This window comes from Mobula hypostoma, chromosome 28 (assembly GCF_963921235.1).
Source record: "Mobula hypostoma chromosome 28, sMobHyp1.1, whole genome shotgun sequence".
NCBI lineage: Eukaryota > Metazoa > Chordata > Chondrichthyes > Myliobatiformes > Myliobatidae > Mobula > Mobula hypostoma.
The window spans coordinates 15417020-15442360 of NC_086124.1; the positions used below are offsets into that span (position 1 = coordinate 15417020).

The following is a 25341-nucleotide window of genomic DNA, read 5'->3' on the forward strand; positions in this document are numbered from 1 at the left end:
ACGTGTCATATTAGAGACGAGATGGACAAAGAGGAAGCCATTTAATGGTTACATTGTCACTCAAGGGAGTTGCAGGGACACACAAGAGCCGTACTAACACCAGGGGGTACAAGTGACGTCTGCTCTACACTTCTGAGAGGGTTCTGGGAGAAAGCGACAGTGTGTGGGAACCTCGTGGCCAGAAGCCTGTGGGGTGCGAGCCAACGTTCAACTCAATTTTGGCAATTAAAGCGTCCATTGCTCGCCGATTAAAGCGACTGTTGAGGTTGGAACATTGAGGTGAATGCGGAAGGTGAGCAGTGGCTGCCTGATTTTTTAATTGCGGGGGAAATCGCTCTGCTACAGAGAGAGGGAAACTGCTTTTTGATATCTGGTGAGATCACTCTGCTACGGAAAGGGGAAACCGCCTTTTTATCGCAGGGAAAAAAGATCGCTCTGCTGTTGGAGAGGGGAGACTGTCTTTTGAATACTGGTGGGTTCGCTCATTGCCAGAAAGGGCAAGGCCTAGCGCTGTGCCCGAAGAATGTTACCCAGGTTTTCTGCATTTATACTTTATACATTATTGTCACCAAACAATTGATACTAGAGCGTACAATCATCACAGCGATATCTGATTCTGCGCATCGCGCTCCCTGGAGTACAAATTGATAGTAAAAATTAAAAATTTAAATCATAAATCATAAATAGAAAATAGAAAAGGGAAAATGAGGTAGTGCAAAAAACCGAGAGGCAGGTCCAGATATTTGGAGGGAACGGCCCAGATCCGGGTCAGGATCCGTTCAGCAGTCTTATCACAGTTGGAAAGAAGCTGTTCCCAAATCTGGCCGTACGAGTCTTCAAGCTCCTGAGCCTTCTCCCGGAGGGAAGGGGGACGAAAAGTGTGTTGGCTGGGTGGGTCATGTCCTTGATTATCCTGGCAGCACTGCTCCAACAGCGTGCGGTGTAAAGTGAGTCCAAGGACGGAAGATTGGTTTGTGTGATGTGCTGGGCTGTGTTCACGATCTTCTGCAGCTTCTTCCAGTCTTGGACAGGACAACTTCCATACCAGGTTGTGATGCACCCTAGACGAATGCTTTCTACGGTGCATCTATAAAAATTAGTGAGGGTTTTAGGGGACAGGCCAAATTTCTTTAGTTTTCTCAGGAAGTAAAGGTGCTGGTGGGCCTTCTTGGCAAGTGGACACTGCTTAGTTGGACCAAGTCAAGTCATTTGTGATATTGATCCCGAGAAACTTAAAGCTTTTGACCTGTTCCACTTGCGTGCCACCGATGTAAATGGGGCCATGCAGTCCACTACTCCTTCTGAAGACAACAACCAATTCCTTCATCTTGCTGACATTGAGGGATAGGTTATTGTCTTTGCACTATGCCACCAGGTTCTTAATTGGACTATATTGGATGTGGACTTGGACAATAGACTTTATTTTTCCAATCTTACAGTTTTTTTTATATTCTGTGTTTTTCTCCTGACATTGCTCGTTTTTTGTGTGAGGGGAGGGGGATTGGGGGGGGTCAATGTGCCTGCTTGGTTTTTGTTTGATTTTTGTGCAGGGAGGAGGGATTTGGTGTTTGATGATCATGATGCCATTCTTTACTTTCTTGGTTTCATGGCTATCTGGAGAAGAAGAATTCCAGAGTTGTATATCTTTATAATAAATGAACCACTGAACTTGTCATCTCTCTGATTAAAATAAAATAGGCACAGCTCCCTATTTAGCCATCCATCGTGGACATTTATCAGGAGCACTGCATACACAGGACCCTTAGCATTATCAAGGATCCCACTATCCTCTTTGACTTTCTACCATCAGGCAGGAGACTCCGACGCATAAAAACAAGAACGGTCAGGATGGGAAACAGTTTCTTCCCTCGGGCCATTAGGCTTCTAAACTCCCTGTCGCATTATTTTCAAAGGGTCACTGTTTAGTCTGTTCCATACCTGACAATATTTAATTAATGTGCTTTAGTTCGTTATTTATGTGTGATTCATCTGTAAATGTTATCCTTACCTTCATAAGTTATTGTGTGTTATGTGTACTACTGTGCTTTACACCCTGGTCCGGAGAAACATTGTCTCATTTGACAGTATACATTTATATAGTTAAATGACAATAAACTTGACTTTGACTACTGCGTCAGAGGTTGATCCTGCACCTGATCTGTCACTCATTGGTCTAATGTAATTCATTTTGTAAAGATTAGCAGATTAGCTCAGTTTATCAGAATTTAAGTTCCCAACGGAAGGAACTAGATCTTGTAAAATCACATTCAAGCCTTTAACATCCTGCTAAAAATAAACAGAAACATTCCAGGATGTTATTTTTGGCACAAAGGAACAGTGTTCTAAATTAAAGTGTGCCAGGAATAAATCAGACAATCAAGGACAGAATGGGCGCAGTTCTATTTTCAAAAATAGATTTTTTTTAAAATAGCAAGTTGTCCGAGACAAGATCTGATGCGGAAGAACAGGTGCAGTTTGAGTATTCAAGGATATAGAGACAGGCAAACTCAACAATCAGTGCATACCACCTCGTTCGACTTCTGACCCTGTTATCCAAACAGAATATTAGCAACTTCATGTCCTTACATTTCATAGAACAGTACCGGCCGGTGGTGTAGCAGCATCAGCACTGGACTTCAAGGCAGATGGTCGTGAGTTCAAACCCAGCCAGGTCCCAACCCGGGCAGCAGCAGTATCTGCGCAGAAGAAAGGGTTTGGCAATCTACTTCCGTATCTTGCCATGAAAACCCTCTGGACCATGAAGGTCACGAAGAATCGGACTCGACTTAACGACTGAACGACGCACAGGCTCTCCGACCCACAACACTGTGCCAACTTATAAAGACCTACTCTGTTACAGTTTGCAACTTCGAAACATTAAACTAATTCAAAGGAAGACATGGGAGTCCGAAATGCGGGTGTAATTACGTCCTTAAAGTGAGGCATGTACGTATCATGTGGTGGCGTGATAACATATGCAATTAACGTATTTTTATATACAATCCATAATTAATTAAACAAAGAATGCTTAACATTATATGTGTGTGTGTGTGTGTATATACATGTCTGTATTTGTGTATATCTTTAATAAACTGTTTTCTTCTTCAATTTCCAAAGCAAAGTGATACTAATAGTATTCAGGAAAATTTAATGTTCATTCTAGTCACATCCGACTGCACTACTCTTCTCCCACAGGGTGCTCCAACTGGTCACCCCGTTATCTAGTATATTATATATTATGATTATGATGATGAGGACACGCAGTCCTCTTTTATTGTCATTTAGTAATGCATGCATTAAGAAATGATACAATGTTTTTCCAGAATGATGTAATGGAAACACATGACAAACCGACTTAAAAACTAACAAAAACCACATAATTATAACATATAGTTACAACAGTGCAAAGCAATACCGTAATTTGATAAGAACAGACCATGGGCACGGTAAAAGTCTCAAAGTCTCTCGAAAGTCCCATCATCTCACGCAGACGGTAAACCTCCAGCGCCAACTTGCCGATGCAGCATCCCGGAAGCATCCGACCACAGTCCGACTCCGAGTCCATCCGAAAACTCCGAGCCTCCGACCAGCTCTCCAACACCGAGCACTGAGCACCATCTCTGCTGAGCGCTTCGACCCCGGCCCCGGCAACAGGCAATAGGCAAAGCCGAGGATTTGGGGCCTTCGTCTCCGGAGATTCTCGATCGCACAGTAGCAGCGGCAGCGAAGCGGGCATTTCAGAAGTTACTTCAGGTGTTCCTCCGTGCTTCTTACGGCTGTCGCCATCAAATCCGGATTGTGCACGGCCCTCCTAGTTACACATACGATATTCATTCAGAACGGACGTGCGCGCTATGTCGCGCTGCCTCCTCCCTCATATATACATATATGTGTGTGTGTGTGTGTGTGTATATATATATATGTATGTATGTGTGTATATACACACACACACACACACACACACACACACGCGCGAGTACTCAAACATTATTGAAATACTAACTACAGAACACACTCTATGATTAACTCAATCATTCGTTTCCACAAAGCCCACAACCTTGCATTTTCCTTCCATATGTCTATCTCAAGCCTCTAAAAATGTCCACACTCTGTATCAGCCTCTAACCATCAATCCCCCCACCCCCGCACGATATCTTAAGTACGGGAATGTGAGCCTTAGGCCCCGAGCGTTTCGCTGCGGTGGGGTCCTGGCCCGAGTGCGGGGGACGGCCCGCTGCTTAGACAATTTAGACGTCGGGCCAGGCGGACTGAGAAGGCAAGGTGTTGGGACTGTCTCGTGCTCTGGCTGCTCCGGGCTGAATGCCTGCCAGCTTCGCAGCGATTTGCCCCTCTGTGTGACGAACCGACACCGAGGCTGTGGGCCTAGTCCGGCTGCCCCGGGCTCCAGGTTTACAGAGTCAGTTTCGTTCCGAGTGCTGATGCTTGCTTTCTTGTTTACACGATTTGTTTTTTTTTCCCCCTCTCTGTGTATTGGGTGTTGGCCATTTTTATTTAGAAAGTTGGGTTTCTGGTGTTGTGGCTGTCTGTAAGCAGATGAAACTCAAAAGTGGTTTATCCATACCTTGATATTAAATGTACATTGCAACTCGAACTCTCAGAACTGATATCTTTACTGGGACTGTGCCAGCTTTAGTCTTCTCTTACACTGAAACCGGTGGATAGCATTATGGTGAAACAGCTTATTCTCACAAATTAATAGCAGCGTTACAATGTGTGGGAGGTGTACATGTTACACGGGGACTAACACACAGAGTGGAACTGTTAGCACGAAGGATCAACTCATAAGCAACTGGTGAGTGATGAGAGCAGACATAATCCTGGAAAACACTTTCGTCCTAAAAATAGCAAACGTTCGGTGGTGAAGATGACTTGGATGACAGGGTGAGCCGACTGGATAAAGATTTAATGTCACAGCACCCACTGCATTGTGCGTAATTATTTTTTTCCACAATCTTATGTTCCGTGACCTCACCTTTGCAGAGCTTAAGGGAAATAAAGGAAATGTAAATGGCCTGTTAAACCTCAAGTGTTTTGACACTGCGATAATCTATGCACAGCATGAGGTATCGATGACACAGGGGTCACTGTTGTTCAAGGGGACACTTCACCATTGCCTGAGAACGTACACTCAGTGGCCACTTCTTTGGACTGTACAACCATGAGATAAAGGAACAGAATTAGCCCATTTGGCCCATCGAGTCTGTCCACCATTTCATCATGGCTGATCCATTTTCCCTCTCAGCCCCAATCTCCTGCCTTCCCCGCCCTGCCGCCCCCCCCCCGTATCCCTTTGTGCCCTGACTAATCCAGAACCTATCAACTTCTGCATTAACTATACCCAATCGCTTGGCCTCCACAGCCGCCTGTGGCAACAAATTCCACAGATCCACCACTCTCTGGCTACAGAAATTCCTCCTCATCTCCGTTCCAAAAGGATGCCCCTCTAGTTCGAGGCTGTCCTCTGGTCTTAACCTCACTCATCATAGGAAATATCCACTCCACATCCACTCTATCATGGCCTTTCATCATTCGATAGGTTTCAATGAGGTCACCCCTCATTCTTCTGAATTCCAGTGACTACAGGCCCAAAGCCATCAAACGCTCCTTATACAATAAGCCTTTCAATACTGGAATAATTTTTGTGAACCTTCTTTGAACTCTCTCCAATGTTAGTACATCCTTTCTCAGATAAGGGGCCTAAAACTGCTCACAATGCCCTAAGTGAGCCCTTACCAGTGCTTTATAAAGCTTCAATATTACATCCTTGCTCTCATATTCTAGTTCTCTCAAAATGAATGCTAACATTGCATTTGCCTTCCTCATTACCGGCTCAACCTGCAAATTAAACTTTAGGGAATCTTGCACGAGGACTCCCAAGTAAGTCCCTTTGCATCCCAGATTTTTTTAATTTTCTCTCCACTTAGAAAATAGTCCATCGTTTTAGTCCTTCTAAGGAAGTGCATGATCAAACACTTCCCAACACTGTATTCCATCTGCCTTTTCTTTGCCCATTCTCCTAATCTAAGTCCTTCTATAGCCTCCCTACTTCCTCAAAACTACCTGTATCCATCTTCATATTATCTGCAAACTTGGCCAGAAATCTATCAATTCCATCACTCAAATCATTGACATATAATGTAAAAAGAAACGGACTTAATACAGACCCCCGTGGAACACCACTAGTCACTGGCGACCAGCCAGAAAAGGCTCCCTTTATTCCCACTCATTGCCTCCTGCCAATCAGCCACTGTGTTATCCATGCTAGAATCTTTCCTATAATGCCATGGGCTCATGTGTGGCACCTTGTCAAAGGCCTTCTGAAAATCCAAGTGCACAACATCAACCGATTCTCCTTTGTCTATCCTGCTTATTATTTCTTCAAAGAATTCTAACAGATTTGTCAGGGAAGATTTTCATTGTATGCCTCCAAGTACCCCAAAACCACATCCATAACAATTGATACTAAGATAGGAGGTGTTGTGGATGATGAGGTAGGTTTTCAAAGCTTGCAGAGAGATTTAGGCCAGTTAGAAGAGTGGGCTGAAAGATGGCAGATGGAGTTTAATGTTGAAAAATGTGAGGTGCTACATTTTAGTAGGACTAATCAAAATAGGACATACATGGTAAATGGTAGGGGACTGAAGAATGCTGTAGAACAGAGGGATCTAGGAATAATGGTGCATTGTTCCCTGAAGGTGGAATCTCATGTGGATAGGGTGGTGAAGAAAGCTTTTGGTATGCTTGCCTTTATTAATCAGAGCATTGAGCTTAGGAGTTGGGATGTAATGTTGAAATTGTATAAGGCATTGGTAAGGCCAAATTTGGAGTATTGTGTACAGTTCTGGTCACCGAATTATAGGAAAGATGTCAATAAAATTGAGAGAGTACAGAGGAAGTTTACTAAAATGTTGCCTGGGTTTCATCTCCTAAATTACAGAGAAAGGTTGAACAAGTTAGGTCTTTATTCTTTGGAGTGTAGAAGGTTGAGGGGGGACTTGATAGAGGTGTTTAAAATTATGAGGGGGATTGATAGAGTTGACTTGGTTAGACTTTTTCCATTGAGAGTGGGGAAGATTCAAACAAGAGGATATGAGTTGAGAGTTAAAGGACAAAAGTTTAGGGGTAACATGAGGGGGAACTTCTTTACTCAGAGAGTGGTAGCTGTGTGGAATGAGCTTCCAGCAGAGTGGTTGAGGCAGGTACGATGTTGACGTTTAAGGTTAAATTGGATAGATATATGGACAGGAAAGGAACGGAAGTTTATGGGCTGAGTGCAGGTCGGTGGGACTAGGTGAGAGTAAGAGTTCGGCACGGGCTAGAAGGGCAGAGATGGCCTCTTTCCGGGCTGTAATTGTTACACGGTTATATGGCTACATCTTCCTAACCACTGAGGTCACACTAACAGGCCCATAATTTCCATTCTTCTGCGTCTAATTTCCAATTTTCCAGTCCTCCAGAAGCATGCCAGAATCCAGTAACTCTTGAAAGATCATTATCAATGCCGCCACAATCTCTTCAGCTAGCTCTTTTAGACTTTTGGGATGTAGTCTACCTGGCCCAGGTGTGTTACCTATCTTCAGTCCTTTCAGCTTCCCAGACCCCTTCTTCCTGGTAACAGCAATTGCACTCATTTCTGCCCCAACACTCTCGAACTTTCCAGTGGTCCAATATCTACTCTAGCCTCTAGTTGAGGCATCCATTAGTCTTGCAAGACCATGGGTGTGCGCCTGGAAAGTCTTCACTCTCCAGGGCGCAGGCCTGGTCAAGGTTGTATGGAAGACCAGCAGTTGCCCATGCTGCAAGTCTCCCCTCTCCATGACACCGATGTTGTCCAAGAGAAGGGTATTGGGACCCATATAGCTTGGCACCAGTGTCGTCGCAGAGCAATGTGTGACTAAGTGCCTTGCTCAAGGACACAACACGTTGCCTTGGCTGGGGCTCGAACTCACAACCTTCAGGTCGCTAGTCCAATGCCTTAACCACTTGGCCACATGCCCACTCTAGCCTCTATACATCTGAAAAAAAATTCTCGTATCCTCTTCAATACTCCTGGCTATTTCCTCTTTCTTTTCTTTTCCTTCTTTTTTTCCTCTTTTTCCTTCTTATGGCTTTTTTAGTTGCCTTCTGCTTTTTCAAAAAAAAGTTTTCCAATCCTCTTCTCATTAATTTTTGCTCTATTTACATACCCTCTCTTTTGCTTTTATGCTGTTTTTGACTTCCCTTGTGAGCAGGTTGTCATCCTGCCTTTAAAACACTACTTCTTTGGGATGATCTTCTCCAATACCATTCCTGGCTGTGCATTCCAGGCACCCATCACTGAATGAGTAAAAAAATCTTATTACTTTTTTGGTTAACCTACCCATCACACTATTGGCGTTTAGGGCATCAATGAAGGTCCTCCATCTCTGGTGGTGTTCAGGCAGGGCCTCCTTCATCATGTCAGCAGCTTCCTCTTGGTTTTCACTACCGTCAGTCATGCAAATAGTCAGCCGGTGGTGTAGTGGCGTGAACACCGGACTTCAAGGTGAATGATCCCAAGTTCAAATCCGGCCGACCCCTTGCACGCTTTCCATCTGTGCTGGGTTGAGCATCGAGCTAGCAACTCAGCCTCAGTAAAGGAAAAAGTCAAAATGCTACGGAAGCGGCAAAAATTCCACCTGATGTGCCACAAGGCGTGAAAAGGAGCAGCAATACAACAGCCATGCAGGTCCCGCGTGAGACTCAGACGTCACACTCAGATGCAGAAGGCTTTGTCGTTGCTGTTTCCATAACAATTTTATTTTACCAGGCGGGTTTGTTAGCCCTGAGCTGAACCCCCGAACCTGGAGAACTGGTGGGCTACCCTTGGTCTGTCCTCAACCTTTTGACCTGTTTGGCATGGGTGACCCTACCAAAAGGTAAAGCATAAAGCCCTGACTCCAGCCAGCATAGCTCTCCGGGTCATTGAGGCACGCAAGCTTCCAAACTCAATGACAAGATTGTGGTCCTCTTGGAGCACCCCTTCTCCCACTCCACCTTCAATCCGTCTTTCTAGCATTGAGTATTTTGACCCTGGATAAAGACACCAGCTGTCTACTCTATGCCACTTGTAATCCAGGGCATTTAGAAATGGAGAGTAATTGATAGCCTTTCCAGCAATACCCACACCACATCAATGAGTAAACAGAGCCCCAGAATAATAACTGAGAATAATTATTAGTACAAACAGATCCGGTGATATCTCTCTCTCTCTCACTCACTCACTCATAATTGAGATTGTATTCAGTGGCTGCATCATAGCTTGGTATAGAAACACCAATGACTTTGAATGGAAAATCCTACAAATGATAGTCAATTTGGCCCAGTGCAAAGCCCTCCCAATCATTGAGCGTGTAAAATGCTGTGCAGGAAAGCAGGGGCCGTCCAAGATCCTCACCACCCAGGTCATGCTCTGTTCACGCATTGGCCAACAGGTACAAGAGCCTCAGGACTCACGTCACCAGGTTCAAGAACAGCTACTACCCCTCAACCATCAGAATTCTGAACAAAGGGGAAAATGACTCTCACTTGCCCAAAGATTGAGACTTTCCCACAGCCAATGACCTCACTTTAAGGACTCTTTATCTCATTATCTAATATTCTCATTATTTATTGCCATTTTTTCATATTTGCATTCACATAGTTTGTTGTCTTCTGAACTCTGGTTGATCTTCCATTGATTTTGATATGGTTACTATTCTACAGATTCGCTGAGTATGCCTGCAGGAAAATGAATCTCTGGGTTGTATATGGTGACATAATAATAAAATTTACTTTGAACTTTGAAGTACTAACTAATGATGGAATGAAGCAAGAGTGTCTGTAGCCTTTCAATATTCGGCAGTGTTTCAGACAAGAAGTCTTAAAAGGCTCCATCCCACCCAATTCTGACCCACTGCTCCTATCACAGTGCATCAGCTGACTGTCTCCACTCAGACACTACCACTCACAACAGGTTACTATAGATGGACAGCACTGATTCACATCCCAGTTGTGGGACGGTCAGTTCACACTAACCGCGGCCTGCGGCTCGAATTCTCAAGCTCTCCGTTACTGTGCCCAGACTGGCAGTGGCATCATCAGTAACCAGATGAAATCACGTTGCAGCCGTCCTTCAGTCTTGAGCGAACCGCTTGGAAGATTCTCAAAGTGCACGGATGAACTTGCGGGGTCAGGCACTTCCCTTGGAAGGAAATAGGCAACCCGACATTTCAGGTCAAGGCCATTCATCTTCACTTGGCCGCCCAAGTCCAGATGAAGAAGAATCTCGACCCAAAAATGTCAAACTGTCCATTTCTCACCATTGGTACCTGACCTGCTGAGATCTGCCCGGATTTTGAGATTTGCCCCAGCATTTGCAATCTCTTGCGATCTCATGAGATTAATGAAATGTTTGGGGGGGGAGAAAACGGGTCAGATTTATTACAATCTCTGCCATGATTATAATTTACTCCAATATGGATGGGACTTACATCGCATTAAACTCCAGCCAACGGTGACATTCCGACAGATGAATGTGTTGCAACCTCAAGAGATATTGTGGCAAATCAGAGCTTACTGTATCTGTGTTTCCTAGCAAGGCCCAACATCAAGCAACAAACACATCATTATCTGATTAAGCACAGTGCAATCTTCTGGAATAATTGCTTTGCTTAACAATTTCTAAGAATCAATAACCCCAGCAATTATAGTTTTCACTGTCTCTTTTCTACTGACAATTTCAGTTATTCACATTCCCCTATTTACAGATATTGGAGATCCAAAGTGTTGCTATTCACCGATCATTTTAGAATCCTTTCTTCAGCCAGCTCCATCAGTCCTTATTATTTAATCTCTCTTCTACTTAATACAATCGGACATCTTGCTTTTTTTAAAAAAATCTTCTCTCCCCTCCTGTGTCTATTGTATCTCATCTGAAAACTGTTGAATGCACAGGAGTCATATCTGCCCCAGCTGAGACCCTGTCAGAGATACCCAAGTGTTGGGTTATGGACCGTAGTTTTCTGGTGGACTCCAGATTCAGGTCTCTTCGGGGGCTTTGCTATTGCTTGCATGGTGGGGGGAGAGGGGGGCTGGTGCTTTTGTTGCTGCTCATGGCGTGGGAAGGGGAGGGGACTATGACGTTTCTGTCATTCATTGTCCCCCCCCCATTTCATGGATGTCTGTGAAAAGTAAGAATTTCAGGTTGTGTACTGTATCCATTCTCCACTATTAAATTGAACCATTGAACCCAGATCTGCTGCCCCAAGTTCTACATACCAACCCCACCTTAGAAATCTTGGAAATCTTTCTTCACCATATACACTTTTTAATTTTGCCTTAAAGTCCACAATGAAACCTGTCTGCACCGGTCTACAGACAGTGCATTTCAAGTTCCATACACACGGCATGCAAAATAAAAAGCCTTTCCTCCTACTGCTTTCATTCTCTTTACCTCAGTTCCTCAACCCCCTCCACCAACAACAGATCCCATTATCAATGTTGCCCAGTTCCCTCATCATTTCGCATACTTCTATCAAATCTCCCCCTTGCTCTTCCATTCGCTTCAGAGAATAGCTAAAGCCCCTCCAATCCATCCTCGCAATAGTCCTACCTCTCATTTTACCTGTATTACCACTGTATTCATCTATTGTATTACCAATCTACACCTGATAATCAACACATTTCCTTGCTCAAGTACTTGACATTATTCTCTTTACAAAATGTTCCAAAAGCAGAAAGACAGAAAAAGAAGCCTTAAAAATGAACTTCAGCAGTTTTGCAGAGCAAATATGGGCCCAGCACATACTGTACAACAATTGTATTGGCACCAACTCTAATTCAGGTCAGGAAAACAACCCGCAGCACTCCAACAGATATAAAGCCTGACTGAGAGGTTCTACCTGGAAACCAGACCTCTCAGTTAAATGCTGGTTGAATGTCTTTGAACATAAGTTTCATCTTTTAAATGCAATATAATTTATAATTATGCGATCAAATAATGCAATTAAATTTGATTGCGGTCCAACAATCGATACAAGTGATTGTCTTAGATGATATTTTGGGGGACCGCAAGACCCTGTTGGACATTGGTAACTTAGAATACAGCAAGTCTGGTGCAATGGCGAGACTGATGGCAGGGGAGCTCCATTGCTTCGGTTATGGCGAGGGATCACCTGTCACAGATGCCCAGGAGAGGAGACACTGAGGTGGTGTGGGTGAGCCTCTAGGGTAGCGGTCCCCAACCACCGGGCCGGGAACCGGTACCGGGCCGCAAAGCATGTGCTACCGGGCCACGAGAAAACAATATAATTTGGCGATATGAAACGATATGAGTCAGCTGCACCTTTCCTTATTCCCTGTCACACCCACTGTTGAACTTGAACACATGCGAGGTCATTACGCACGCGTCATCCATATCAGCGCGGGAAGAAGAACTCCTCGAGCTTGCAAGTGACGGCGGGCTGAAAAGTATGTTTGACATAACATCTCTGCCGGCATTCCAGATCAAAGTCAAGGCTAAGTATCCCGAGATAGCCACAAAATCACTGAAAACGTTGCATCCATTTCCAACATATCTCTGCAATGAATGCAATGGAAGCTAAATTGCGGAACAGACTGGACATAAGGAACCCCCTCGAGTATCGCTGTCTCCCATCACCCCTCGATGGGACCGTCTTGTTGCAAGGAAACAAGCCCAGGGCTCCCACTGATTCAGCGATATTGGTGTGTTGCAATGATTTTATATGTTCATACGGGGAAAATATGTGCTGTGTGTTTAATATCCAAACGTTACTTAAAATGTTATGATGCTATTGACTTATAAGTGACTTATAATTGACTTATCACTATATTCATGCGCTGTGTTACATAAAACCTAAAATAACACTAACATATAGTAAAAGCAAGAATGATATGATAAATACGCAGCCTATATAAAGTAGAGATAATGTATGTACAGTGTAGTTTCACTGAACAGAATTGCCAAAACTGATTTGTAGAAAAGAATGGGCACGTACACGTCACGCATGCACACATAGGTGCCCGCGCAAGGCTCCATGGTCATGGTAGTCTTTCTCGGGGTAAACACGACGTATTTGACCGCTACTCTTGTCCATTGGCAACCCTACCCCCGCCCCCGGTTCGGCCGGTCTGCAAGAATATTGTCAATATCAAACCGGTCCGCAGTCCAAAAACGGTTGGGGTCCCCTGCTCTAGGGGGCATGCTGAAATCTGTATTGGGTTGGGGGCTGTCCCCTACTGTCAGTGCTGCTCTCTGGTGTTTTCTCAGTGCTGCCCCCCCACCCCCCCAGTGTTTTCCCGGTGGAATACTAACTGGATCAGGACAACATCCCATCTATCTACAGTTATGCCACTCAGGGACTTGGCCAATATTAATATTTTTTTTCCTTTGTGACTGTATGATTCTGAGATCATAACTACATGTGCTATTTGTGCTGTGTGCTGTAGGTAGCGTGTTTCACACCTTGGCCCCAGAGGAACACTCTTTCATTTCGCTACATTCACATATGGCTGAATGATAATTAGACTTGAACTTGAAAAGAAAATTCAACTCGCACTGTCATCACGATGGAAGATGCAAGCCAAAGGAAATCCAGCAGGTCACTGTGAACTGTTGTTAATAACAATTTACTGAACTGCTACAAAACTATCGGTCAGAAGATTAGTTGAGAATTGCTTCTCTAAAAGCCAGCTGTTTTCCTCCCAAAAAGTTTTCAATTGGATTCTGTTCCAAGATTTGTTTGGATTAGTCTGACTCATGTTTATCCACCAAAATTAACATATTAGCCAACTTAAACTCTATCTATACCATAAAATATGACATCAAAATATTATTTCTCAATTTTTTTCCAATTTACTCTAAAGCCATGGACACCTGTGAAAATATGATCCCATGGTGACTATCCAACTACAGCATATGCCCCGAGGGGTCCTTTGTCATATCTGAACCCCAAAGAGCGAGTGTTGACCTACAGTCTGGATCGTCAAAGCATAAACCACATCCACACTCAACATCCCCATGGTCACCCTTTCTAAATGGGCTGTACAGGAATAAAAGGACCCACGTTAGCTTTTCTTCCCCAATCTAAAAAAAAATCTAATCGCAGAAGCCTTCAATAGACAATAGACGATAGGTGCAGGAGTAGGCCACTTAGCCCTTTGAGCCAGCACCACCATTCACTGTGATCATGGCTGATCATTCACAATCAGTACCCTTTTCCTGCTTTCTCCCCATATCCATTCACTCCACTATCTTTAAGAGCTCTATCTAACTCTTTTTTTGAAAGAATCCAGAGAATTGGCCTCCACAGCCTTCTGAGGCAGAGCATTCCACAGACCCACAACCCTCTGTGTGAAAAAGTTTTTCCTTAACTTCATTCTAAGTTGTCTACTCCTTATTCTTAAATAAGGGGTATTCTTAAATAAGTATCTTTCACAGGCACTTTGCTCTAGATGAAGGCTTGATTCAACTTAGTAGGCCTGATTTCATAATGTTTATCTCTGTGGTTCTACAAACTTAATGCCCATTTGATCTATTTTGCAACCCATGCATCTCTTGACTGAAATTCAGGTATGTAAATGCAAATCCAAAAAAAATTGGACTTTACTTCATCATTATCACCCTGACCATGAATGGCTTAAGCAGTCGCTACTTCTGGGTATCAATATTGTTTTAAAAAAATCCACAAGTAAAACATTTTGAGTCAACATGCGACACATTACATTGCCACACTAATAGATACTTTCCATGACAAGTTATTTTTAAATGTGCATTAAGGCCATGAAGTATTCTGAAGATGAAGTTGTCTTGTAACTGTGTGGGTTTGCAATTTCTTCCTGGTGTAATTTCTCACCCACTCAAAACCCAGGGAGTTTGAGCTTCAGTTGGCTAATGATAGGACTTGTCCAAAGCTGTTAAGATAATAAAGAATCAAACAGTCTTAAGTAACAGGAGCAACACACATAAAAGTTGCTGGTGAACACAGCAGCCAGGCAGCATCTATAGGAAGAGGTACAGTCAACATTTTGGGCCGAGACCCTTCGTCAGGACTAACTGAAAGAAGAGATAGTAAGAGATTTGAAAGTGGGGGGGGGAGGGGGAGATCCACAATGATAGGAGAAGACAGGAGGGGGAGGGATGGAGCCAAGAGCTGGAAAGTTGATTGGCAAAAGGGATATGAGAGGATCATGGGACAGGAGGCCTAGGGAGAAAGAAAAGGGGGAGAGGGGGGAAAAACCCAGAGGATGGGCAAGGAGTATAGTGAGAGGGACAGAGGGAGAAAAAGGAGAGAGAGAATATATATATATATATATACACACATATATATAATAATAATAATAATAATAATAATGATGATGATGAAGAAGAAATAAATAACGGATGGGGTGGTGGGGTATTAACGGAAGCTAGAGAAGTCAATGTTTATGGCATCAGATTGGAGGCTACCCAGACGGAATATAAGGTTTTGTTCCTCCAACCTGAGTGTGGCTTCATCTTGACAGTAGAGGAGGCCGTGGACAGACATATCAGAAAGGGAATGGGACGTGGAATTAAAATGTGTGGCCACTGGAGACCCTGCTTTCTCTAGCAGACAGAGCATAGGTGTTCAGCGAAACGGTCTCCCAGCCTGCGTCAGGTCTCGCCAATATATAGAAGGCCACATTGGGAGTACCGGACGCAGTATATCACCCCCAGCTGACTCACAGGTGAAGTGTCGCCTCACCTGGAAGGACTGTCTGGGGCCCTGAATGGTGGTAAGGGAGGAAGTGTAAGGACATGTGTAGCACTTGTTCCAGTTACAAGGATAAGTGCCAGGAGGGAGATCGGTGGGGAGGGATGGGGGGGACGAATGGACAAGGGAGTCACGTAGGGAGCGATCCCTGTGGAAAGCGGGGGGGGGGGTTGAGGGAAAGATGTGCTTAGTGGTGGGATCCCATTGGAGGTAGCAGAAGTTACAGAGAATAATATGTTGGACCCGGAGGCTGGTGGGGTGGTAGGTGAGGACAAGGGGAACCCTATACCTAGTGGGGTGGCGGGAGGATGGAGTGAGAGCAGATGTGCGTGAAATGGAGGAGATGCGCTTGAGAGCAGAGTTGATGGTGGAGGAAGGGAAGCCCCTTTCTTTAAAAAAGGAGGATATCTCCTTCGTCCTGGAATGAAAAGCCTCATCCTGAGAGCAGATGCGGCGGAGACGGAGGAATTGCGAGAAGGGAAACAGGACGAAGGAAATGTTCTCCTTTCAGGATTGTTCAATCTCATTTCCAGCACACAAGTGTAAAGGAGAACGAAATAATTGTTACTCCAGATCCGATGCAGCGAAGCAAAAAACACAATAAGATGATAAAAACACAAAGATAAGACTGTATACATAGAATTTATTGTGTAAACATAAAGTGACACATAAATTATCTTATTGTTTTATTGTACAAGAGTGGCTGTGCATACAGTGACTGACAGGAAATGATAAAGTAATAGTGGTTGGGGTGTGGAAGGGTGGGTTAATGGGTGGAGGCGTTGATCAGACTTGCTGCTTGGGAAAAGTAACTGCTTTTGAGTCTGGTGGTCCTGGCATGGATGCTATGTTGCCACCTCCCTGATGGGAGTGGGACAAACAGTCCATGAGCAGGGTGGGTGGGATCCTTCATGATGTTACTGGCCTCTGCCTGGTATGTTTGCATTATCTTGTGAACAGCTTAAGCTGAAGTCGCTGGTCGAACAGTCAGCCAAATCAGCTTTACTCTGCAGTGTTAAGACTTAATTATTACAATAACCTTAAAAGCATGGAGCTATTCACTTTGGGGAAACTTACTTACTATATCGTCTGATGAATCAGAACATTATTGATGAAAACACACACACACACATACACACACACACAAAGCTCAGCAGGTAAGTCGGCATCTGCAGAGGGCAATAGCTAGTTGACATTCCAGGCTGCGACGCGAGCCCTGATGAGGGGTCTCAGCCCGAAACGTAAACTGCTTATTCCCCTCCACAGATGCTGCCTGTGGCAGTCGTGTGTGCTTGTGTTCAAAAAGCAGTGATTTTCCTGAGAGTTGGTGAGTAACAAGCTCCATGACAATTCAGAACTGGTTTTGCTCACTGTGGTTTCAAGATGCCAGAAACGGTCAGGAGCGTCAGTTTCTTTTCAGGCCGAGACGCGAGCACTGATGAAGGGTCTCGGCTGAAAACAAACTGTTTATTCCTCTCTGTAGATGCTGCCTGACCTGCTGAGTTCCTCCAGTTTTGGGTGTGCTACCCTGCATTTCTGGCATCAGCAGAATCTCTTATGTTTACTGTTATTGATGGATGGGGGATTATCAGGGACACAAGTTATTCATAGTCATAGTCATAGTCATACTTTATTCATCCCGGGGGAAATTGGTTTTCATTACAGTTGCACCATAAATAATAAATAGTAATAGAACCATAAATAGTTAAATAGTAATATGTAAATTATGCCAGTAAATTATGAAATAAGTCCAGGACCAGCCTATTGGCTCAGGGTGTCTGACCCTCCGAGGGAGGAGTTGTAAAGTTTGATGGCCACAGGCAGGAATGACTTCCTATGACGCTCTGTGCTGCATCTCGGTGGAATGAGAATCTAGCTAGGTTTGAGGTTTTCACAAAGGATAGCAGACCAGTCCTATGAAACATGTAGCCAGTTGCCAATGAGAGCTGACGTGACGTACTTGCTCCAAAAAAAAAACCATAGACGCCCAGAAATATACTTTAAAAAAAGATCAAGTTGTAAGTGTTAAGGTGTATTCTAGAGTTATGGTATATAGCAAATATTAATTTCAACAGCACCCAATCTTTCAGATCTGAAGGTGGATTGTAGATTGAATTTAAAATGCAGCTCAGAACAATAGTCTTCCTGAAGCTGCAGACTGGGGTTGATTGCAAACCAGGAAACAGCCATTCAACTGAGATGTCTGCATATGCATGAATGCAGCTAGAAAGACAGAGGTCTCAGGGGAATTCATTTTGGGTATCTGCAGTGTTGGAGGTGTTTCGAAACAATGCAATTCAAAAGGAAACATTGTGGATACATTGTAACTATTGAATTGTCTTGCTGTTACCTTTGATCTTTAGCATACAAATTGTCACATAATATTGGGTCAGGCAGACCTCTTCTTCCAAGAGTGTCTCCAGTAAGTACCGTCGACACAGAACCCTGGGCTGGCTCTGGTATCACAAATAAGGTGTATATATTATAGACTAGATGGTTATTTTCTGCCTATTAATTTTAACACATTCGTGGTCCAATTTCTATACTGTATTACTCTCTAGCTCTGTAGCTGACACAAGAGCCTTCAGCACTAATACAGCTGGCCACAATGGGAAATTTCTTCTATCTATCCCCCTACTTTCACAATGTTATAAGGTCCAAAGGTTCATTTATTATCAAAGGATACAACTCTGAAATTTGTCTTCTCCAGATAGCCACAAAACCAAGAAAGCAAAGAACGGCAACACAATCATCAGCCCCCAAATCCCTCCTCCCCGCACAAAAAAATAAACAAAAACTTATACATAAGTGCAACAATCCATAAACTCAGACTAAATTTAGAACAGTTAAAATGCATTCCGAGTAATTTACAGGTTAAAATGAAAGAACCCCAACTGTTTTACAAACGGAATACAAAAGGCTGCTACAATAACGATGTGGTTAATTAAATACTTCTGACAATTTAAAATGTTTACAATATTAAATGGGCTAGATCTGATTGCAGTAAGGTTGATGCTAAATTAAACTAATCCTCTCATCTTGATGTGGGTACTTAGTTGGATCTAAATAAAGACCTACTTCCATCCTTTCCAACAGTACTGGTATTAAATTTCTATAATTCTGCTTAGGAGGGGGCAGGGTATTTGGTACACAGCAAGGCTTTTATGCTCTGAAAGGCATTTACAAAAGTATTTCCAACCTTCGGTTCCAAATGGTTGCCTTTAATTTGCCCAGGGCTAAAAAAAAATAATCGCCAATTTAGCAAGGACCCACAGATCTTGTTTGTGATCAGAACAATCATTGGTCAGTTTTGAAGGTCAGCAAGGTAAATTAGGCTAAAGAGTTAGTATTTCCGGCTTCTAACATTCAAATACACCATGATCTAGAATACCACTTCCAAGGTGCAGTTTAAGATCCCCTGTGACTTGGTTGCATTCAGTTACCAAGCTGCAACTTGCTTTGAGCGACTAACCAAGCCTGAGCAAGTTCATATTGCGCACGACATTCCTAGCAGGTCAGAACTGTTCAAGCTCACAATATGGGCAGTCTATTAGGCTAAGCTACTAACTTAGCAGTCTTTACCTAGCTTAACATCCACCCACTATATTGCTTGGGTTCAACAGCCCCAATTAAAAAGTGAACAACCCAAGAAGTATCAACACAGTGTACTTCTGCCTGTCATCACCCGTCCCGTCACTCTCTGATGTGCCATTGGATCGGTCTAACATACTGAAAATGCTAACTAAATGTATTACTAAGCAACAGCACATTATAAGACATCAGAGTGAAATTAGGCCATTTGGCCCAAGAGTCTGCTCCACTATTTTTTTCCACGGCTGATTTATTGTCCCTCTTGCCTCCTCCCTTTGATGCCCTTACTAATCAAGAACCCATCAACCTCCACTTTAAATGTACCCAGTGACACATCTGCAGACTGTGCTGGCCTTTGATGCACACTGTATGTTTTGATATTTTGAAGTACATTGGACAAACAAAGCCAATCCTATGATCTTAATCTTAATTTTTTCATGCGGTTCATTTGTGCCTGGATACAGTACACAATCCACAGGTTCAATTATGGACAGTGTTTGTGTAATTACTCAGTGAAATGAACAAATTATGTATGCAGATTGATACATGATCCTCCCCTAGAATTCAAATGAAACTTTCCCCTCCTCTATTTTCTTCCTTTGTAGTCCAACTTTCACATACGTACATTCCTCCTACCCCTGGAGTCATACAGATGAAGTTTATTTGTCACATGGATATCAAAACACATTAAAATGTCTCATTTGCACCAAATCAAATCTGTGAGGATTACGCTGGGCAGCCCACAAGTGTCCGGATGTTTCTGGTGCCAACACAGAATGCCCACAACTGACTAGCCCTAAGTCAGTCGTTGGCATGTGGGAGGACATCCATATGATCAAGTTGTGGACGTACAAACTCCTTACAAGAGAGCAGTGGGAATTGAACACCGATCGGTGATCGCTAGCACTGCCACTCTACACAAATCCTCATGCAGTCACTGGAGAAAACTGACAGCAATCCAGCTGGTAGATCATTCAACAGGTCCTCTCCCAAAAAGGATTAACAAAACCTACTGTTCCCTCTGTCTCACTTTTCTCTCTCCTCCTGATCTACCTAGTCCCCTCGACACCCACCCTAACCCCCTACCATCCTGTTTCTTTCCCCCTTGTCAACCCACTCCATCCACCCATCATCCAACAATCCCCCCCACATCTTCCCCTGGTTGCTTCAAGAACTTAATAAGACCTAAGATGCAAGAGCAGAATTAGGGTCATCGAGTCTGTTGCTCCATTTCATCATGGCTGATCCGTTTTTCCTTCCCACCTTCTGCCTTCTCCCCCGTATCCCTTCATGCCCTGACTAATCAAGAATCTATCAACTGCTGTCTTAAATCTATATAAAGACTCGGCCTCCACTGCAAACAGTAGCAATAAATTCCACAGATTCACTGCTCTCTGGCTAAAGAAATTCCTCCTCATCTCCATTCTAAAAGGACATCCCTTCATTCTGAGGCTGTGTCCTCTGGTCCTACACTCTCCCACCATAGCAAACATCCTCTCCACATCCACTCTATCCAGCCCTTTCACCATTACACAGGCTCCAAATGAGGTCACCCCCTCATTCTTATGAATTCTAGTGAATCGAGGCCCAGAGCCATCAAGTGCTCTTCATTTGACAAGCCGCTCAATCCTGGAATCATTTTCTTGAAATCCCTCCAGTGTCAGCACATCCTTTCTAAAATAAGGGGTTCAAAACTGCTCACAATACTCCAAGTGAGGTCTTACCTGTGCTTTATAAAACCTCAGAATTACATCCTTGCTTTTGTATTCCAAACCTCTTAGAATGAATGCTAACATTGCATTTGCCTTCTTCTCCACAGACTCAACCTGCAAATTAACCTTCAGGGAATTTTGCACAAGGGCTCCCAAGTCCCTTTGACCACAGATTTTCTAATTTTCTCTTCATTTAGAGAATAACCTACCCTTTTATTTCTTCTAGTCAAGTCCCTGACCAGACACTTCCTGACACTGTATTCCACCTGCCACTCCTTTGCCCATTCTCCCGCTTTTGCCCTTTTATAGCCTCTCAACTTCCTCAAAACTACCTGCCTCCTTGTCAAAGTCTTGATGAACCAAAGTCTCAACTCACCACTCTTAACCCTGACCACTCTTAACACTGGCCACTCCGCTTAAACGTCTTTTTATTGCTTCTTACTAAGTGCCTAATTATGCACAATTCAATGTCTCAGGAACTGTGGTCTACAAATTGTCAATTGCCATTTAACAAACGTAATAAGGGTATTTGCAAAGTTGATTGTTAAGGATGTGGTTTCAGGGTACTTGGAAGCACATGATAAAATAGACCAAAGTCAGCATGGTTTCCTTAAGGGAAAATCTTGCCTGAAAAGTCTATTGGAATTCTTTGAAGAAATAACAAGCAGGGCAGACAAAGGAGAATTGGTTGATGTTGTGTTCTTGGATTTTCGGAAGACCTTTGACAAGGTGCCACACATTAGGCTGCTTGTGGCATTACAGGAAAGTTACCACCATGGATAAAGGAGTGGTTGGTTGGCAGGAGGCAAAGAGTGGGAATAAAGTGAGACTTTTCTGGTTGGTTGTCGGTGACTAGCGGTATTCCACAGAGGTCTACATTGGGACCAATTCTTTTTACATTATATGTCAATGACTTGGATGATAGAATTGATGGCTTTGTTGCAAAGTTCGTAATAGATACAAAGATAGGTGTAGAATTTTTTTTTCATCATTTATTCTTTCTTCATTTCAGTGCACATTTAGAGCAGTGGGGATGTCAGGCAGGATACCGGAAAGTATCACTTGCGGGATGTGGGAAGGCAGGGAATTCAAGAAGTGAATCCAGCTGCAAGTTCTAACAGACCATGTTGGAGCTGGAACTAGATAAACTCCGGATCATTTGGGAGGCTGTGTGGTTGACAGACAGGACACACAGGGAGATAGTTTCACTCAAGGTGCAGGACACAGGTAACTGCGAGACTGTCAGGAGGGGTAAAAGATATAGGCAGCCAGTGCAGCGTTCCCCTGTGGCCATTTCCCCTTAACAATAGGTATACTGCTTTGGTTACTGTTTGGCTGGGGGTGGGAAATGACTTGCAGAGGAAACCACAGCAGTCTGATCTCTGACACAGCATCTGGTTTTTTGACTCAGAGGGGAAGGGTGAGAAGAGGTGAGATGCAATGACAGGGGATTTATTGGTCAGGTGAACAGGTTACGGTCTCTAACACGTGGCTAAGGAGTTGGTGCAGTGGCGGGGCCTTCAGATTTTTGGATCATTGGGCTCTCTTCCACGGAAGGTGAGACCCGAACAGAAGGGACAGATTGCACCTGAACCGGAGGGGGACGAATATCCCAGCGGGGAGGTTTGCTGATGCTGCCCAGGAGGGTTAAACTAGAGCTGCAGGGGGATGAGAACCAGAGCACCAGAGTCAAGTTTATTATCACCGGAATGTGACATGAAATTTGCTAACTTAGCAGTGTAGTTCAATGCAATACATAATATAGAAGAAAGAAAGTAAAATAGTAAATACATCTTATTCTGTATACTTTAAACAGTATATGTATATTTAATAGATTAAAAATCATGCAAAAAACAGAAATAGTATATATTTTAAAAAATTGAGGTAGTGTCCAAGGGTTCAATGTCCATTTAGGAATCGGAAGGCAGAAGGTAAGAAGCTGTTCCTGAATCGCTGAGTGTGTGCCTTCAGGCTTCTGTACCTCATACCTGATGGTAACAGTGAGAAAAGGGCATGCCCTGGGTGCTGGAGGTCCTTAATAATGGACGCTGCCTCCCTGAGACACCACTCCTTGAAGATGTCCTGGGTACTTTGAAGGCTAGTGCCAGAGCAGATAGTGGAGTGGTTGTGGGGAAAGATGTTGTTAAGCCTACATACAAAGTCAGGAATCCAAAGGTCAAGCGTGGTGGGACTACTGTTCTGAGCTGCGTATATTTCAATGTAAGGAGTATTGTAGGAAAGGCGGATGAGCTCAGGGCATGGATCAGCATGTGGAATTAGGACATTGTAGTCATTAGTGAGACTTGGTTGCAGGAGGGGCAAGACTGGCAGCTCAACTTTCAGGGGTTCTTTAATACTTTAATACTTTATACTTTATTGTCGCCAAACAATTGATACTAGAACATACAATCATCACAGCGATATTTGATTCTGCGCTTCCCGCTCCCTGGATTACAAGTATTAAATATTAAAAATTTAAATTATAAATCATAAATAGAAAATAGAAAAATGGAAAGCAAGGTAGGGCAAAAAAACTGAAGGCCAGGTCCAGATATTTGGAGGGTACGGCCCAGATCCGGGTCAGGATCCATTCAGCAGTCTTATCACAGTTGGAAAGAAGCTGTTCCCAAATCTGGCCGTATGAGTCTTCAAGCTGCTGAGCCTTCTCCCGGAGGGAAGAGAAACGAAAAGTGTGTTGGTTGGGTAGGTCGTGTCCTTGATTATCCTGGCAGCACTGCTCCGACAGCGTGCGGTGTAAAGTGAGTCCAAGGACGGAAGATTGGTTTGTGTGATGTGCTGCGCCGTGTTCATGATCTTCCACAGCTTCTTTCGGTCTTGGACAGGACAGCTTCCATACCAGGTTGTGATGCACCCTGGACAAATGCTTTCTACGGTGCATCTATAAAAATTAGTGAGGGTTTTAGGGGACAGGCCAAATTTCTTTAGTTTTCTCAGGAAGTAAAGGCGCTGGTGGGCCTTCATGGCAGTGAACTCTGCTTGGTTGGACCAAGTCAGGTCATTTGTGATATTGATACCGAGGAACTTAAAGCTTTTGACCTATTCCACTTGCGCACCACCGATGTAAATTGGGTCATGCGGTCCGCTACTCCTTCTGAAGTCAACAATCAATTCCTTTGTCTTGCTGATGTGGGGGATAGGTTATTGCCTTCGCATCATGCCACCAGGTTCTTAATTTCCTCTCTGTACTCAAACTCATCATTACCTGAGATACGGCCTACAATTGTTGTGTCATCAGCAAACTTATATATTGAGTTTGTTGGAAACTTGGCTACACAATCATTGGTGTACAGTGAGTACAGCAGGGGGCTGAATACACAGCCTTGTGGGGCACCGGTGCTCAGAGTGATTGTAGAGGAGAGCTTGTCCTCTATTTTTACAGCCTGGATCCTGTCTGTGAGGAAGTTGAAGATCCAGCTGCAGATCTGAGTGCTAAGGCCCAGGTTCCGGAGCCTAGGAATCAATTTATTTGGAACGATGGTACTAAAGGCAGAGCTGTAGTCAATGAAAAGGAGCCTTACATATGCGTCTTTATTCTCCAGGTGTTCTATGGAGGAATGTAGGGCCAGAGAGATGGCATCTGCCGTTGACCTGCTGTTCCAGTAGGCAAAGGTAGGTTCTGTTGTTTTAGATGCGATAGAGTGGTCGGGATTAAGGGGGAGGTGTAGTGCTACTAGTCATAAAAAATATCACGGCAGTACCAAGTCAGGACAGACTGGAGAGCTCGTGTAGTGAGGTTTTATAGGCAGAAATGAGGAATAGGAAAGGTATGACCTTATTAAAAGGATTTATAGTATAGACCACACAACAGTCCACAGGATTTGGAGGAGCAAATTCGTAGAGAGATTGCAGACTGTTGCAAGGAATACGAGGTTGTAAATCATGAATGTTGTGGCAGTCTGCAGTCGAACACCATACAGCTTGTCTTCTGCCAAGTGACATTCTGCCATATGATTTTAAATGTGCACATACTGACTTGGATTCCCCTTCTGTAAAAGGGCTTCTTGTAACATGGAGGCACGCTTGGACGCAGCAGCTTCTACAGGATCAACCAAAGGTGTCATTGTCTTTTGTAGACATATTTTTTTACGATCGCCAAGCCCCTGCTGGAGATTAAGAACTTAAAGAACGACAGGCCTAGGCCATCAATGAGTTGCTCGTTGGCGGTGAAACTGAGGGAGCTGGATTTGGTGCAGATGGTGGTGCTGCGTCAGAGAGGGCTGGCGAGCAAAGATGGTGTGAGGCCC

General features: G+C 43.8%; 1 protein-coding gene across 4 annotated transcripts in view; it reads right to left on the minus strand.

Moving 5' to 3' along the window:
• The window catches only part of LOC134338785 (cAMP-dependent protein kinase inhibitor alpha-like), a 174257-nt gene that overhangs the window by 133943 nt on the left and 14973 nt on the right, over positions 1-25341 (minus strand). Inside the window, exon 1 of one of the 4 annotated variants that reach the window (XM_063034848.1) lies at positions 2587-2995. The exons of 2 other annotated variants lie outside the window; for them this stretch is intronic. The gene's annotated coding sequence lies outside the window, so the exon portion shown is untranslated. Of the gene's footprint in view, positions 1-2586; positions 2996-25341 lie in introns of those variants that run through there. One more of the 4 variants, XM_063034845.1, reaches the window with a different exon arrangement.